Raw genomic sequence first — 17079 nt, 5'->3', positions numbered from 1 at the left:
ATGGTGCTCTTCTAAATATCATTTACTTTAGTGGGCCAAACATGCTTCATGCTTTGTGCAACCCCCAATGGTTGTACACATATGGACAATATATGATTCTTGTAATTTGTCATTTGGAGGTTTTATATGTCACTGCACCTTTTGAAGTGAAAGACGTTTTGATTACTGTTTTATATCATCACAATGCAAAATTTCAAAATCTCCATGTAGATATATTTGAGGTGGAGTGTGGCACCATTAATAAATTTGAGTGCTGAATGTAACGCATTGCCTTTGTTACAATCAGATGATCAGCCCCAGAGGACTTTAAAGAGGATACTCTCACTACAATAAACCTAAAGGTTAAAGTGTTACTCAACCCAGGACTAGTGATGAGCCGAACACCTCCCCGGTTCGGTTCGCACCAGATCACCGCGAACAGAGGAAAAGTTTGTTCGAACAAACAAAGCCCATTGAAGTCTATGGGACTCAAACCTCAAAAATAAAACGGCCTGATTTTGAAGGCTTAAATGCAAGTTATTGCCCCAAAAAAGTGTATGGGGGTCCAGGTACTGACCTGGGGAACATGTAGCAATAAAAAAAAAGTTTTTAAAAACGATCGTTTTTAAAGGAGCATTAATTTACTGATTTTAATGAGGCTTAAAATGAAACTATAAAAATTAAAAATTCCTTCAAATATTGTGCCTTGGGGGGGGGCCCTGAATATGCCTGTAAAGTAGTGCATTTCTACGATGTATGTAGCCTGCTGCAGCAATACTGACATTTCTAAAGCAAAAAATGTCATATGCAAATCTACATACAAATTTCAAATCAAATGTACTTGTCACACAGGTGCAGAAAAATTGGGCCTTGGTTGTTGGTGGTGCCTGAACACCATAACCCCTTGCAGTTACTCTTGCTGTGCGCAGGAACGGGCCCTGCTGCTAAAAAATCCATACAAATTTGAAATCACATGTACTTGTCATACAGGTGCAGAAAAATAGGACCTTGGTTGTTGGCGGGGCCTGAACACCGCAACCTCTCACAGTTACTCTTGCTGGGCGCAGGAACGCTAACTGCTGGTAAGAATTCCATACAAATTTGAAATCGCATGTACTTGTAATACAGGTGCCAAAAATTGGGCCTTTGGTGTTACCTAAACACCGTAACCAACTCCTCTCAGTTACTGATCTGCTGGTAATAATTCCATACAAATTTGAAATTGAAATTGAAATTTGAAATTGCTTGTACTATACAGGTGCCAAAAATTGGGCCTTTGCTGTTGGTGGTGCCTGAACACCGTACCCAAACCCTCGCAGTTACTCTTGCTGGGTGCAGGAACGGGACCTGCTGGTAAGAATACCATACAAGTTTGAAATTGCATGTACTATACAGGTGCCAAAAATTGGGCCTTTGCTGTTGGTGGTGCCTGAACACCGTACACAAGCCCTCTCTGTTACTCTTGCTGGGTGCAGAAATGGGACCTGCTGGTAAGAATACCATACAAATGTGAAATTGCATGTACTTGTCATACAGGTGCAAAAATATTGGGCCTTTGGTGTTGGTGGTGCCTGAACATCGTAACCCCTCACAGTTAGCAAGGCACAGGGACAGGGCCCGTTGTTAAAAATGACATACGACATTTAAATTGTATGCACCTGTCATACAAGTGCAGAAAAATTAGGCCTAAAACAAAAACATTGTTGGAAGCTAGCAGAATCAAGGTAGAGGAATAGGACCGGCAGCATATGCAGTCTTCAAGGGATGGCAGACCCCTAGCAAATTCAATCAGTTACATCAGCATCAGGGGCTTGATAGCTCTTGTTGATCCAGGACTGGTTCATTTTGATAAAAGTCAGCTGGTCAACAGAGTCTGTGTACAGACGCACTGTTTTGTCCATCACAAAACCTCCAGCAGCACTGAACGTCCGTTTGCATATTGAGAAAGTTCTGGCCAGTGGTCCATCCTCAAGACCCATTAACCCAGTGGATGCTCATCTGGAAAGGTCTCCAAGTCTGCTCTTGCGCCTAGATAATCATGCACCATATAATGGAGACGCTGCCGATGGTTGCTTAAACCTAACAGCCCTGGGTGCTGCTGAGGACTAAAGAACTGTTTAAAGGCATTGGTCAGCCGGCTGCCTTCTCCACTGCTCCTCCTTTTGGCTGAACGATGCCTCAGAAACACGTCCAGAGAATTTTGGCCTCTGAGTGTCTGGAAAGGTGGTACACAAATTTTTTTTCAAGGCCTCCTCAATATGTTTCATCCTCTGCTCCCTCTGCGAAGGCAGGATGAGCTCAGCAACTTTACCCTTGTAACGTTGATCAAGAAGGGTTGCCAACCAGTAATGATCCCTCTCCTTGATAGCACGAATCCTCTGGTCCTTTCGCAGGCTTTGTAGAATCAGGGAGCCCATGCAACATAAGTTGGAGGAGGCATGAGTCCTCTGGGTTACTAAGGATGACATTGTCAGCAGGAGCAACATCTCCCCAACCACGTACCACTCCTGGGGTTTCTGGGGAATCAAAACCATCCCTTGAAGACTGCTGTATGCTATCCTCTACATCCATGCTGCCGAAATCCTCCTCCTCCTTCCTCCTGTGTATTTTGTGGCTCTGCAGGAATGATATCTGCATAAAGGGGGCCTTGTGAGGAAAGGAAGTCCTCCTCTTCCTCCCGCTGTTCTGCCTCAAGTGCCCTGTCCATGATTCCACGCAGCGTGTGCTCCAGCAGGTAGACTAGAGGGATAGTGTCACTGATGCATGCATCGTCCCGGCTCACCATCCTTGTGGCCTCCTCAAATGGTGACAGGACGATGCATGCATCCTTTATCAAAAGCCACTGGCATGGCGAAAAAAGCCAAGCTCCCCTGACCCTGTCCTTGTGCCATACTCACACAGGTACTCCTTGATGGCCCTCTGCTGCATGTGCAGCTGCTGCAGCATTGCCAACGTTGAGTTCCACTTGGTGGGCATGTCACAAATGAGGCGGTTGTTGGGCAGGTTGAATTCCCGTTGAATGTCAGATAAGCGAGCACTGGCATTGAACAAATGGCGGAAATGGCCACAGACATTTCTGGCCTGCCTCAGGAGATCTTGGAAGCCCGGGTATCTGGTCAAGAAACGCTGCACCACCAGATTCAGAAAATGTGCCAAGCTTTGAACCTGTGTCAAGTGTCCCTGTCGGAGGGCGGAGAGGAGGTTGGTGCCATTGTCGCATACAACCATTCCTGGCTCAAGCTCTCATGGCGTCAACCATCTCTGAGCCTGCCCCTGCAGAGCTGACAGAATCTCTGCAATGGTGTGACTCCTATCTGCTAGACAGACCAACTGAAGCACAGCATGGCATCTTTTAGCCTGACTGCTTGCGTAGCCCCTTGAACGCTTAGGGAGCACTGCTGCTTCAGAGGACAATTGAGCAGAAGAGGACATGGAGGAGAAGGAGGAGGTGGTGGAGTAGCCAAATGTGGCAGAACCAGCATCAGCTTTTTGGAGGCATGGTGGCAAAACTAGCTGCAACACCAAACCCTGTCCTGCATCCTTCCCAGCTGCCAGCAGAGTTACCCAGTGCGACGTGAAAGAAATGCAACGTTCCTGTCCATGCCTGCTGGACCAGGAGTCAGCAGTAATGTGCACCTTCCAGCTGACCGCTTTGTCCAACGAGACCAAAACACTACCTTCCACATGACGGTAGAGAGCCAGAATGGCCTTACACAAAAAGAAATGCCTTTTTGGGACCTGCCACTGCGGTGCAGCACATTACACAAATTCATGAAAGGGAGCAGAGTCTACCAGATGAAAGGGCAGCAATTGTAATACTAGCAATTGGGCCAAGCTAGCATTAAGACGCTGAGCATGTGGATGGCTGGGACAGTATTTCTTTCTACGGTCCAAAAACTGGGGTAGTGAAATTTGCCTGCTGCTCAAATCAAGCAGTGGTGTACTGCTAGCAGATTGGGTGCAAGTCTCTGTGGCACTCATTGCTATACCATCGTCCCTCTCAATGTTGGTATTTGAGAAGGCATGAGGTACAGTAGGGTTAGAGATCACAGATGAGGAACAAGGTGATGTATGCTTGTTTTGATCTGGTGCCTCTTTCAGGTGCTGTTGCCAACGGACTGCATGGCAGGTCGTCATATGCCTTTTCAAGCATGTAATGCCCAAGCGGCTGGTGTTCTGGTCACGCTTGATCCGCTTTAGACAGATGCTGCGGTCTACTGCACATGTGCTGAAAAAAGCCCACACTAATGAACTTTTGTGAGTCCACGGAGATATTGCAGCATCCTGCACCTGTGGAGCGCTGTGCTGTGACGCAATAGGTTGGCTACTGCTATGGCGGCCCGTGGAGCACATCCTGCCTCTTTGGAGTTGTGCGTCCTCCTTATCCCCCCCCACCCCTCCTCCTCTATCCTGTAAGGCACCCAAGTACAGTCAGTGACCTCATCATCCCCTCCCTCCTTGTCACTGGAGCAAACTTGGCAATATGCTTCAGCTGTGGCAATAGACTGCTGGTTTCTTGTCCATCATTGTCACCCCCTCTCTTTAGGTGCACATTATTCCCTTCATTAACCTGGGAACCAACATCACAGCTTTTAAATTGCTACGCATCCTCCAGCAGCATGTCACTTACACTATGATGGAATAGTTCAGGTGACTCCTCTGTGCATGATGGTGGGGCGACAGAAGGAGTAGCTGTGGAGAAGGAGCCTATGGAACGGGCGGCTTTGGCAGCTGCAGTGGAAGGCAAACTACTATTAACGTGGGTGTCAGAGGACGAGGAGGATGAGGACGGCTTATTGATCCACTCCACCAACTCTTCCACATGTTGTGGCTGAATAGCATGGCAGCACCGGAAATAAAGGACGGGCGTGCCCCGCCTGCAGAGGATGCACTATGTCAACTGTGACCACCACTTTTCACAATGGACACAGAGGCTGCTTGCCCTCTTTTCTTAGCCTGTGAGCGTTGGCCTCTCCTTGTCGGCCTTTCGTGCATGATGTTGATACAGATCAATATAGGGTATACGCAACTGACCAATAGATACTCAATTACCTGATATGATGTAATCAATAGCCCTATAGATGAGCTGCGCTGCTTATAGGATGTACATAAGTGACCGATTAACAATACTCTCACTGATATGTAATCAATAGCCATATAGATGAGCTGTGCTGCTTATAGGATGTACGCAAGTGACTGATTAACAATACTCTCACTGATATGTAATCAATAGCCCTATAGATGAGCTGTGCTGCTTATAGGATGTACGCAAGTGACCGATTAACAATACCCTCACTGATATGTAATCAATAGCCCTATAGATAGGGAAAGATGTAATGGGTATACAGTATACGCAATGACCTGATATGATATAATTGATAGCCCTATATATAGAGATCTATGTATATGGTCTATGGTATGAACTACTGAATATACTTCTCACTATCTGATCTCTGAACTTGTAAAAAGCACAAATCTCTCTCCCTCCCTACACTGCTAGGAAAGTAGGAATGTCTCACTGCACTGTCTGACAAACTGCAAAGAAACGATTCTCTCCCTGCCTCAAACACGTTCCTGTCCCTCCCTACACTGCTAGAAATGTCTCTCTGCACTGTCTGACAAACTCCAAAAAAAAGCTATTTTCGCCCTGCCTCAAACGTGTTCCTCTTCTGGTCTCGCACAATCACTCTACACGCTGTGGCTGCGCGGGCAGCCTTTATGTAGTGTGGGGCGTGTACTTGGCCCCTGAGCCATGATTGGCTAAAGGCAGCCTGCCTTTAGTCCAATCATGGCAGAGATCATTTGATTGGCCAAAGCATGAGGTCAGGGTGCATGCTTTGGCCAGTCACATAACGTGCTGCACGCATGCCCCGCGCGCAGTGCATTATGGGATCTCGAATTTCCCGTGAAGAAGCACATTTGTTCGTCATTTGACGAACGATCAAATGACCGATGTTCGAGTCGAAGTTAGCTTCGACTCAATCTCGAAGCTCATCCCTACCCAGGACCCTGCATTCACTATATTTGGTCTCCCACAGTACAAAGAACACGGAAATTCAATCATCTTAATATATATAAACTGCTAAATACCTTTTCTCATCAGCAGTTTATAGCAGGCTTGTAACTTCTATCAGTGTCTGGCCAAGCACTCGTTTCGAGCTTGTAGGAGGAGTTTTTGTTCTCCTCTGACTGTCCTATCAGGCTGCATGACCCTTGATTTTCTGTCTGGACAGTGCTGATTGGTCGTGTGCTGATCACATGCCCCCTCCCAAAAAACCCTCTCTAGCAATACACAGCAAACTTAGCATGTGCAGAGTCCTAGGGCTCTTCTATCAGGAGATGGTTCAGGGACAGTAAAAGAAGGGGAGGATCATAGAAGACAGGATCAAACAGCCTTTTTACGCAATACAATGTGAGTAACCCCACAGTGAGTATAACAAGCATGCTTTACTGCATGTACAGACTGATTTTACTGTTGTGGGAACTGCCTTTTCTGGTTCCTCATCTTTCCTCTAATCAACATGCTAACGAAAATGCTAGATAAAACCTTTCTGTTTTCATTGTATACCTTATTTAAGACTCAGTGATGTCATCGCTGGATCTCTCTGCTTTTCAATGCAATATAGGCAAATCATGGCTGTACATGGCTTCCCCTGACTAGAAGATTTTGCCTCATTTCCTGCTTCTATGACAATGTATTGCCAGATAAGGGACATGGAGAGCACGAAAAGCTCTCTTTTTAGTAGAGAGTGGGAAAAATAGAGCCCCCACTAGCTTTTTATTACTCTCTGTATCCTTAATTGAGATTTTGGCTACATTGTTTGCATGAAACCACACACCAAGCGGTTACCTGTGATTAGGGATAGATGTCTGAGCCTGTACGTAGTCAGATGCATCCAGGTTCGGACATCTGTCCAGAGCAGGCCCGAGACATTGTGCTGCATGGGTCCAAAAATGAAATGCTGCCCCCCCCCCCTGAAAAAAAATCACGCCTATCAAAGGGCATGAGCAAAAGACCAGAAGAAGGTTGGCCGGGCACGAGGCCAGTCGCATCTACTCCTCCAGTTCCACCCAATATGAATGCAAGCTGCGCCCAAACATCGGCTGCTGTTGGAGATGGTTGGAAAGGGATCTTTGCTCTCTGTCTCCTGGTGGTACCCCGCCCCGGCGGCACACACACCTGAGCTCTTCATGTGTGCTTGGGTCTTTAACAGCTGGTGTTAAACTGTGTGTGAGCACCCCCGCATACTATGAGTATGTGTGTTGAGGGCAGCAGGGCGGCCTTTTTACAGGGCAGTGAAGCGGCCCGGGGGGCAGTTGTCACACACAAAACTGCTGGAAAAAAATCTTTGGAGTCAGTTTGCTGCCCCTCTCAAAGTTCTGCCTGGGTCCAATGGTAGGGCCGGCCCTGCATCTGTCCCTAACTGTAAATATGTCTGTGGTGTGTGGCTAAATGTGAACAGCCTGCCAAAAGGAAAAAGAGGGTACCAAAGTACCAACCCCCCGGGGGGTTTTTGGCAGCAAAAAAGGAATGGAGATGTGAAGACTATATCAATATCTTAAAAGGTACTTCTTTATTAATAGGTAACAAAATATGAAAATAACAAATTCAATAAATTAAAAAACATTCCCACAAAAGAGAAAAGAGTATATTGTGAGCTCTGGTTACAAAGAATGACATATAAGGTAAAATGACATTGCAGATAAGATCATCACACATAGAGAGATACAGCGTGCCATTACTTTATACAGACACGCTATTCTCATGAACCTGTCATTCCACCTGCAAGAATCCGCTAATCCTTGTCTCTGGAATGTGGCGTATGTGGGTAAGTGCCCATGTGAAGGAGACCTTAGGGTCCCCATAAGGGCTTGTTCACATGTGTGACCAACATAGCTGCTCCCCAGAAAATTGATCTCCTGCAGTTTGCATTTCAGTGGGTATTTGACAGGTGATGCGGTTTCAGGACAGTTGCGCCGGTGCAGCCCTATTATAAATGGTTTGCTTTTGGCTGGCGGCCAAGGGATGGTAAAACCGCATCTCAACCACTTGACTTTACTGCCTCATGGCTGCCCGTTTGAATGAGGTTGATATTGAGAGTCAAAGACAAGTGTGAAAGCAGTTTATTCTTTTAGACCTTATAACACGAAAAGCCTCTCTCCCTGAATGACCACTGATTTCTTGGCAACAAAGACCAATGCACTAACATAATGCTTCCATTTCTTTTTAGAGATGCTATGTCAGGTCAGCTCTATTTCACCGGAATCCATACAGATTTGCATTTGGATCAGCAGCCCTGCAAATCCTCACGTACAACTGTTTTATGAGGCAATCCTGTTAAATAAAGCAACATACCTTATGTCTACACAAGGCTGAATAATGCACGCCGCAAAAGCAATGAGCCCCAGGGCTTCGTTTTTCTTGCAGCTCATATATAACCACTTGAAAGAGGAACACTTCTCCCCTCGGGATCTGCTGTTCTTTCATATATAACCACCTCCTGCTATAAAATCCATGGAAGGCTGCTGTGTGTATATAACCTGTGAGACAGTACACTTCGAGGAGGTGCAGAAAATACCTTGAATAAGATTCTAAACTGCTGGCTGCCTCAGTGACCCACCAAAAGGTCTGTAATAAGACAACACTGAGGAAGACAAATATGCCGAGCATTCAAATAAAAGTACAGCTCCCTTACATAAAAGTTTCTCTTAAAGCTAAAGTTTATTCAGCTTATATTTTGCCTTCCCTGGTTTTCTCTCTCCTCCTCATCAACATGCTAATGACATTTTTTAAAATAACACCCTTCTATTTTCATTGCAAATCTGTTTTTAGAATCAGTGATGCCATTACTAGGACTCTGTGCTTTGTTATGCAATGTAGGCACATCATGGCTGGTGGGAAGGGCTGGCAGGGTGCCCACGTGTGATTCTGAGCTTTCACGATTGCAATACCTGAAAACCAAGGAATGTCCCTGGTTCGATCATGACCCTCTAGTTTTTTCACCAGTGCCCCCCCCCCCCCCAACCTAGTGGAGACTGAATGATTCACTCCTCATGACACAAGACACTTTTACATCCAAAACTTTTTTTTCCAATAACATTGGTTCAGTGTCTTTGGCAATCTCTCTATTTGAAGCCCATAAAGCCACCCTACATGGTCATCTCAGCCAGATTGCCTCCAGTCGGAAACGGGATTGGCTGATCTGAGACTTCACCTCTGGAATGACAGTTGCCGCCGCTACATGGAAATCCTCCCCCTCTGTTGCGACCTGCAAAGCTTGTGATGCCAATGCCACAGAGTTAGACCTCTTGGCCCTTGACGCAGCTGAGAAAGCCCTCTGTTTGGCCAGACACAAATTTTTATTCCTGTACAAATAAGCCTGGCATGCTGCTGGCCAGGAAACTGAACACTGCCCGTAGAGCTTGCAAATCCATACATCTCCAACCTGACGGGGCAATCTCACCTTGGACCTGTCGAAAATCGCCGCATCCTTTGCCACCTGTCTGTCCACTCTTTACATTAGAACCCACCCCTTTTCGACCGATCTTACAGATGCATTTTTTCTGTGATCTTCGCCTACCCACATTACTCACGTCGGCCCATGAGGCACTAAATGCAAACATTACAGAGTCAGAAGTGGCTCAAGCCATTAAGTCAGTCTGCCTCTCAAAAGTCTCCAGACTGGATGGCTTTACTGGCTTGTACTACTGCAAGTTTTCTCAGGTTCTGGCTCCCCATTTGGGGGCCTATTTTAACAGCATGATAGAGGACGGACTCCCCTCATCCAACCTATTAAGACACACATTTTTATGATCCCAAAAACTGCAGAGGAAGCTCAGGTTCCCCAGGGCTTCAAACCTATTTCTCTCCTTAATAAGCATATGAAGCTCCTGGGGAAGATCCTGTGCACTCGCATTAATCGATTCTTACAACATCTAATACACAGGGACTAGGTTGGCTTTGCCCCTGGTCACCAGGTGAAGGACAATATCTACAAGGTAATCCATCACATCTCTCTGCTGAACCAGCAGAAGATTCCATGTTTCCTCCTCTCTCTTGAAATTTAAAGCGTTCAACGACTTCTCCTGGGACCATCTTCATTACATCCTGGGGCAATGGGGGTGGGGGGGGATACAGGGCTGAGAATCCATCCTGTCCTGGCTCTAAGCCCTATATTCCTCCCCCACAGACACTGTCCGCTTTGCAGGCCAGACCTCCGCCCCTTTTCCAATCTTTCAGGGAATGAGGCACCATTGTCCCCTGTCTCCAGCCCTTTTCATCTGGCCCTCAAATCTTTAGCCATTGCCCTCCATGCCAACCCTAATATTACAGAAATACCGTATACTGGTGAATCTTACAAAATTAGCTTGTTCGCGGATGACGTGCTTCTAACTCTCACCAACCCTATTACAACGCTACCCAACCTACAGAATCTTCTGTTTTGCGTTGCTGCCATCTCGCGCCTCCAAATAAATCCCCACAAGTCGAGTGCTATGAATGTCACTCTCTCGGAACAAACAGTCTCCAACCTCCAAGCATGTTTCCCGTAACGCTGGATGAACTCTTTCTTACACTATTTAGGGATCCGGCTGACTTCCTCCTACTCCTCTCTGTTCGCAACCAACTATTATCCTCTCCTGTGATCCATCACTTCCCTCATGGAATCCTGGTGCTTCCCCTCTCTTTTGTGGATTGGCCGTATATATGTGGTCAAGATGACCATTCTCCCCAAACGTTTATATTTTTTTCTAAATCTACCGATCCGAGTACCCTTCTTTTTTTACGGATTCTCCAAAGTAGAATTGTCTCCTTCAGTTTGGCCTACAAATGCCCTAGAACTATACAGATTGTGTGGGGGGCTTATAGTTACAAAAAACTCCAAATATTACATGGCGGAGAAGATTTCCCAACTCACTATGCTCCACGTGACTTTGGATGTTCCTCCCTGGGTACGCTTAAAGATTCCTAACTGTGCACCCATTTCAGTCTCAGCTCTTCTGTGGCTCCCCTCTAAATTACACCCCCGATCATTGAGCCCCTCTTGCTGCATAGTTTGCTTCTTTGAGATTCAGTCCGATATACTGGCAAACTGTTGTCCCAATTCCTTTCTTTAATCCCATAGTTTAACAACACTCTTTTCCCCCCAGAAAAGGTATTTAGCAATTTATTTTTACCAAAATAATTGCATTTCCATGTTCTGTATATTGTGGGAGATATATTGAATGCAGGGTCCTGGGTTTAGTAACACTTTAAAGCAAGTCACAAGGTGAGAGGCTGCTGGAGGGGCTGACATTTGTGAACTCAGCCAAGAACCACACAGTTACCAGGATTTACATGATTGTGTCATCTCTGAGCTGGCATCTCCGTCCAGGAAAAAGGTGGTGACCCTGGATAATACCTGAACAAAGATGGTGCAATCTTTATGGAGAGCAAAGCAGATGAAGTGGTTGTCGGCGAGAGTACTGTAATTTCTGTGCGAAGTAATACATCTCTGGAAGTGTTACACTAACACACTACTAAGTCTGCGTGCACTTAGCATGGAAAATATATCAGATGACAGGTCCACTTTAAGCTGTCTAAAAACAATATGATGTGTCAAATCTACATTTAGCAACTGCATAGTGTATCAGCCCCCTAATTGGATATAATCTGAATGGACTGTTTGGGTACTTATGTTGTGTAACTGGTAGATCAATGACTGTGTAGACAGCTTCAGTGAATGAGCCTCCGCGTAGGACTCGTATTCAGCTGGTAAACTCAGATTTAGTAATGATTACTTGCAGGGGCGTTATTGAATCATACCTCCCACCTTTCTGGGATTGAAAATGCCACCTTTCATCAGAAAACTATGTAAGCAAAAGTTCCACTCATGTCACACCCTGAATAAGGAGGACAATGAGGGATTTATGACTAAAATACACATTTTTAAGCATTTACGTATTCCTAATGATGGAAAAAGAATACTACAGGAATCATATCTCTATAACCAGTGCTATTTCCCGCTATGGTTTCTTCATTACCCTAGCATTAAAAAATATATCAATGCAATAATTTATTACTTATAACAGAATATATACAGCAACACAGACACTTTTAGCCAGTCAACTACTGGACTCTGGGATAAGCAAATATTGTAAAAAAAAAAAACACGAGAATTATGTATATTTCTTCCAGATCTGTGCAGTAATCTCTCTGTGCAGAAGCTTCCTGTAATAAAGACCTGTCACTGCTGCTGTCTCTCTTTGTGCAGGGTGACTGGTCTTGTCTTTACCCCCCCCCCCCCCCCCCTGTAGTTTCCTGCAGGCAGCCTAAAATCATAACCTCCAACAGTCCTAGATTAAGCATCACTGTCCCAGGACTTGAACACTATCTTGACGCTCTGTTGATCTGAGCTGTGTCCAGAAGCCAAGCACAAGAACACTTTTTCTACTGTTCAGTTCCTGTTCTATGTAGGCATAGCAGTGTAGCAGGTGTAGTGTGCTACTAGTGTGAGAGTAGGCAAACTATATCCTGACTCATGTTTAAGCTTGTGAGTCTTTAATTGTCTCAGGGTTATTAAAGTTCAGGGCAGCATGGCTCATACAGACAGCTCTCTGGTATCTCTCCCTGGTTCTAGAATGTTGGAGAATGATCTTGAAGCTGGAGTGTGGAGGCTAGGAAAATTGTTCTGCATATTTAGGGGAGCTTAGCCATTCCCCAGGTGGTGGGCTTGGCAGGGGTCTAGGTGAGAACCCCCTCAGTCTCTCTCTGTCCAGCGATGTCCACGAGTGTCTCAGCTGTCCAAGATTCTCCCTCACAATCAGGAGGGTGCCCCATAGCAAGCTGCTTGATGTGGGGCACTGAACAGGAGGGAGGGGAGAGGAGGATCTAGGCTGCTCTGTGAAAATCCACTGCAACAGAGCAGTTAAGTATAACATGTTTGTTATTTTTATGGGGGAAAAAACGAGACTTTACAATCGCTTTAAAATATAAATGAGTCATGCTGGCAGGGGAGTCGGGTGAAAGATGGAGATGCAGTGCTGAGGAGGCTGTCGGTGGCTCTTGCAGCAAACCCCCTAGTCTGGGGGGGGGGGGGGGGTTGCTCTGCCTTGGGCTGGGTCTCAGGTGCTGGCGTAGAAGATCCTACCACAGGAGAAGTTGGAAGGAGGCTTTCCTGAGAGGCAGCGGGAGTAAGGAATATAGTGTGAGTACTACATCACACTGCAGGGATTTACAAGATGAGAGACTACACATGAATCTGCATTACCTGCTACTGACCTCCACACTCTGCATTTCCTACTACTGACCTCTGCACTGTGCATTACCTACTTGTGACCTCTGAACCCTGCATTACTTACTGCTGACCTCCGCAATCTGCATTACCTGCTACTGAACTCGGAGCTCTGCATTGCTTATTACTGACCTTTGTTCTCTGTATTACTAACTACTGCAAACCTCCCAACTTTTTGAGATTGGAACGAGGGAAACCTATTAGCAAAAGTATGTAAGCATAGGACACACACCCTGCCACACCCCCTTAAAGGAGAATTATACAAAAACAAAATGATTAGTTAAACCCACAAGCACTTTTTTTTACCACTAGAATTCCTTTATACTGGCATTTTTTACACATTAAGTCCCATACATACTTACCTTCGAGTTGCGAACTTTCAAAGATGTGAACCTGTGTTTGCAGAGTTTTCTTTCATTCAACCCAGCGGTCACCGTACCAACACAAGCAATGCTGGGGGGACAAGTTAGTTTTAAAACAAGGTCCTGGAATGGAACTTGTTTGTAAGTAGGTGACTTGCTCTCCAACTATTTAGATCAGACCAAAATAAGGGACACATGAGGAGGAAAGAGTGACAGAGGGACTTTGTTCCAAATCAGGGACAGTCCCTCGAAATCAGGGACAGTTGGGAGCTATGGTACTGACTTCCACACTCTGCATTACCACACTCTGCATTACTTACTACTGACCTCTATGTTCCGCATTACCTACTACTGACCTACACACTATGCATTGCTTACTAGTGACCTCTGAACTATACATTACTTACTACTGACCTCTGAACTCTACATTACTTACTACTGACCTCCATACTGTGCACTACCTACTACTGACCTCTGAACTGTGCACTCCTTACTACTGACCTCTGAACTCTGCATTACTTACTACTGACCTCTGAACTCTACATTACTTACTACTGACCTCCATACTGTGCACTACCTACTACTGACCTCTGAACTGTGCACTCCTTACTACTGACCTCTGAACTCTGCATTACTTACGAATTACCTCTGAACTCTGCTGCAGTGTACAGTGTATACAATATTTAGACTCAGATTCTAGTTAACCATGCTCCTTTAAGCCACACCCTTTATTCAGTGCAATTATCTATGCCAATGTTCAGGCCTGATCCCTAACATGGGCCAACATGTCCCTCTTTCGTTCCAAAGTTGGGAGGTATGCTGTAGTGGGTGGATTCTGCTGGACCCCTCCCACAGCTCCGTTATCTGCACAGGCTATGGATAGCACAGTGATGATGTTTCTGCTACTTTTACAAGGCATCATCTGGATTTGTAAAGGCATTTGGTGCACAACTGCACACACATTGAATCTTTTGTGGCTATTGCGGAACATATTTAAATGTGTTTGTGCCCAGAGTTCAGCTTTAACTGATTCTGAAATGACTTCCTTTTCATGATGTTGCTCTATTTGACCATATTATAGGATAACGCACATTAAAATATGGAGTACAGCATTACCATCAGAGATCTGACCCTCTAAGTGTCAAAATATTATTGATTTTAGTTCTGTCAAACTTGCACATTTTTATATCGCACGCCTTACCGATGACTCACTGTAACATCTTAAGGAATGCAGAGCACATGGTCTGGAATGTGCCACACGTGGACGGACAATATAACCGCTCTATTTTTGTTACTTGCATGGGTGGAAACACTGTGGGAACTGCAAATAAAAAACATATTTACCATGGAAATGAATTCCCAACGTATCCGCTGACATTTGTCTGATCTGATAAAGCCAATGCTGTTTTGTGTTTGTGTTTGCAGATGGGAAACTGATATTGGTGAAATGGTTTCCTGTACAACTCAAAAGTCTATGTGAAGTTTAAGTGAAGATTTCATTTTTTTCTTTGTCAATGATAAGTCATTGGTCAGGCCTTGGCTTGTGGACGTGCTGTCACATTACAATAGATGTAAATCCAATCACTAAAATCTCATACAAGCTGTAACATGTTTCAAAAGTTGTTTTTAGTTGTTTTAGATAATCAGGAGCCCATTCACACTGAGTTACGGTGAGTTAAAGCGGAGTTCTCCTCAAAAGTGGAACATCCGCTTTAAGTTCTCCTGACCCCCTGACATGCCACATTTGGCATGTGATTTGGCAGTGTGCAACCTGCTCTGAAGCCACAAGCTGTCCAGTCGGGTGCCCACACTAGAGATGCGGGTAGAAGAGGGAGAGAACCGAGGCTCCCGCCGGCTGCATCGCTGGACTACTGCTGACTTTTAAAAAACACCAAAACAGGTGGAACTCCGCTTTGAGGAACATTGCATAATAAAGCTTGTGGTGCTTGTGCCCCTGGAGTGGCAGTCCAGGGGTGCCAGAAAAATTCACAGCGGGAGAGCTTACAATGATTTTTAGAATTGTACCCTGGTCACAGCACTCATTGCACGCTTCTTTTTATACCTGCCTCCTGGGCTGGACAAATTTTTATACCAGCCGGAAGGCCAATTATTAAACATCACTATGACACTGAAGCACTTGTCCTTTACTCATATCCATTTCTTATGTGTGTACACTTTGCACTTTTTGCACTGCATATGGAAATTTACTCACTCCTGATTAGTAGGACGTCGGTCCTTGGACTTGTCCTGAAAGTCTTGGGAGGGAGGGAGGGCATGTGGCCATTATGGACAGGTTCTTCCACTTCCCATCGGGTCTTCCTTTGGGGAAACCCTACCATGTACTTGGGTAGACCTTTGGCAGTTACCCCCGAAAATGGAGTTCGCAAGGTTTTGGCTGGGTGGACCACAAGTAACCGAGTCCCCATTAGGAGTATTGCACCCCAGAGGATCAGGGCCAGGGTCCTTTTCCTTCAGAGGAAGATGATGTGTACATCCTGTGCACCTTTAAGTTTGCTTCATTTTTCGTGTGCTCACTTTTGTTTGCACCTGCTCTTAGTTTTAAATGTGCGCACTGCACTGCAGAGCTTTAAAAATAAAATAAAAAATACAAATTGAGTAAAGAAGTAAATAGACCAGACCTTTTTTTTTTCTTTAGCAGCATGGCATGTGTGTTGTGGTGCACTGCAGTGCAGCTGTGTTGCCCACTATTGTAGTGATGTAATGGGGTGCCATTGTTGCCCACTATTGTAGTGATGTAATGGGGTGCCATTCCAAATAAATTATACCTCAATGTACCACAGATTGTGCTTTACCACGTGTTGTAGTAATGCATGGTGCTTTACTGCATGTGACTGCAATGGATAAGTGTGAAGCCATCCTAATAAAATTTGTAATACCCTGCCAAGAAGGTCCTTGTTTGGGAATTTCCTCTTCTGCAGTGACCACTGGCTTTCTGTTGTGCTCCTGCACCATGTCACATGCTCCCCAGGTGGAGGCTACAATTGGCTGTGTTGACACCCATGGCACAGGCATGGTCCACAGTTGTCACCATCAGGAAGCCAATCCAGAGTAGTGATGAGCTAGGGTGTGTTCGGATTAGGATACAAGGGGCATGTATATGTGCGACTGTGAGGTGGGGAATACCTCATCTACAGCTGATTGGCCGGTACAGATAGCAGCTTCCTGGCGGGTTTGGATCCTAGTCCAAACACGCCCAAGCTCATCAATGGTCCAGAGGAATGATGCGCAGCCTATGCTGAGCAGAGTGCATGTAGACATGAAGAGACAGAAAAAATTTGGCTCAGATCAGGATCACTGAGATATTAAATGGGATAAAAAAAAGGGGACACGAGTATTTTATAAAAAAACAGAAAAGTCAATTAATTGGTTATGATGCACAGGACTTTAGCCAGTTAGGGTTTAGATCTTTTTTAAAGGTGCTGGCAAGAAGGTTACATTTGCTGGGT

General features: G+C 45.4%; 1 protein-coding gene across 1 annotated transcript in view; it reads left to right on the top strand.

Moving 5' to 3' along the window:
• The window catches only part of SYN3 (synapsin III), a 594890-nt gene that overhangs the window by 536239 nt on the left and 41572 nt on the right, over positions 1-17079 (top strand). The gene's annotated exons all lie outside the window — the stretch shown is intronic.

Source organism: Pelophylax lessonae (assembly GCF_965119305.1).
Source record: "Pelophylax lessonae genome assembly, chromosome: 4".
NCBI classification, from domain to species: domain Eukaryota; kingdom Metazoa; phylum Chordata; class Amphibia; order Anura; family Ranidae; genus Pelophylax; species Pelophylax lessonae.
The sequence above is the reverse complement of the archived record's forward strand: the minus strand, read 5'-3'. Positions and strand labels throughout refer to the sequence as shown.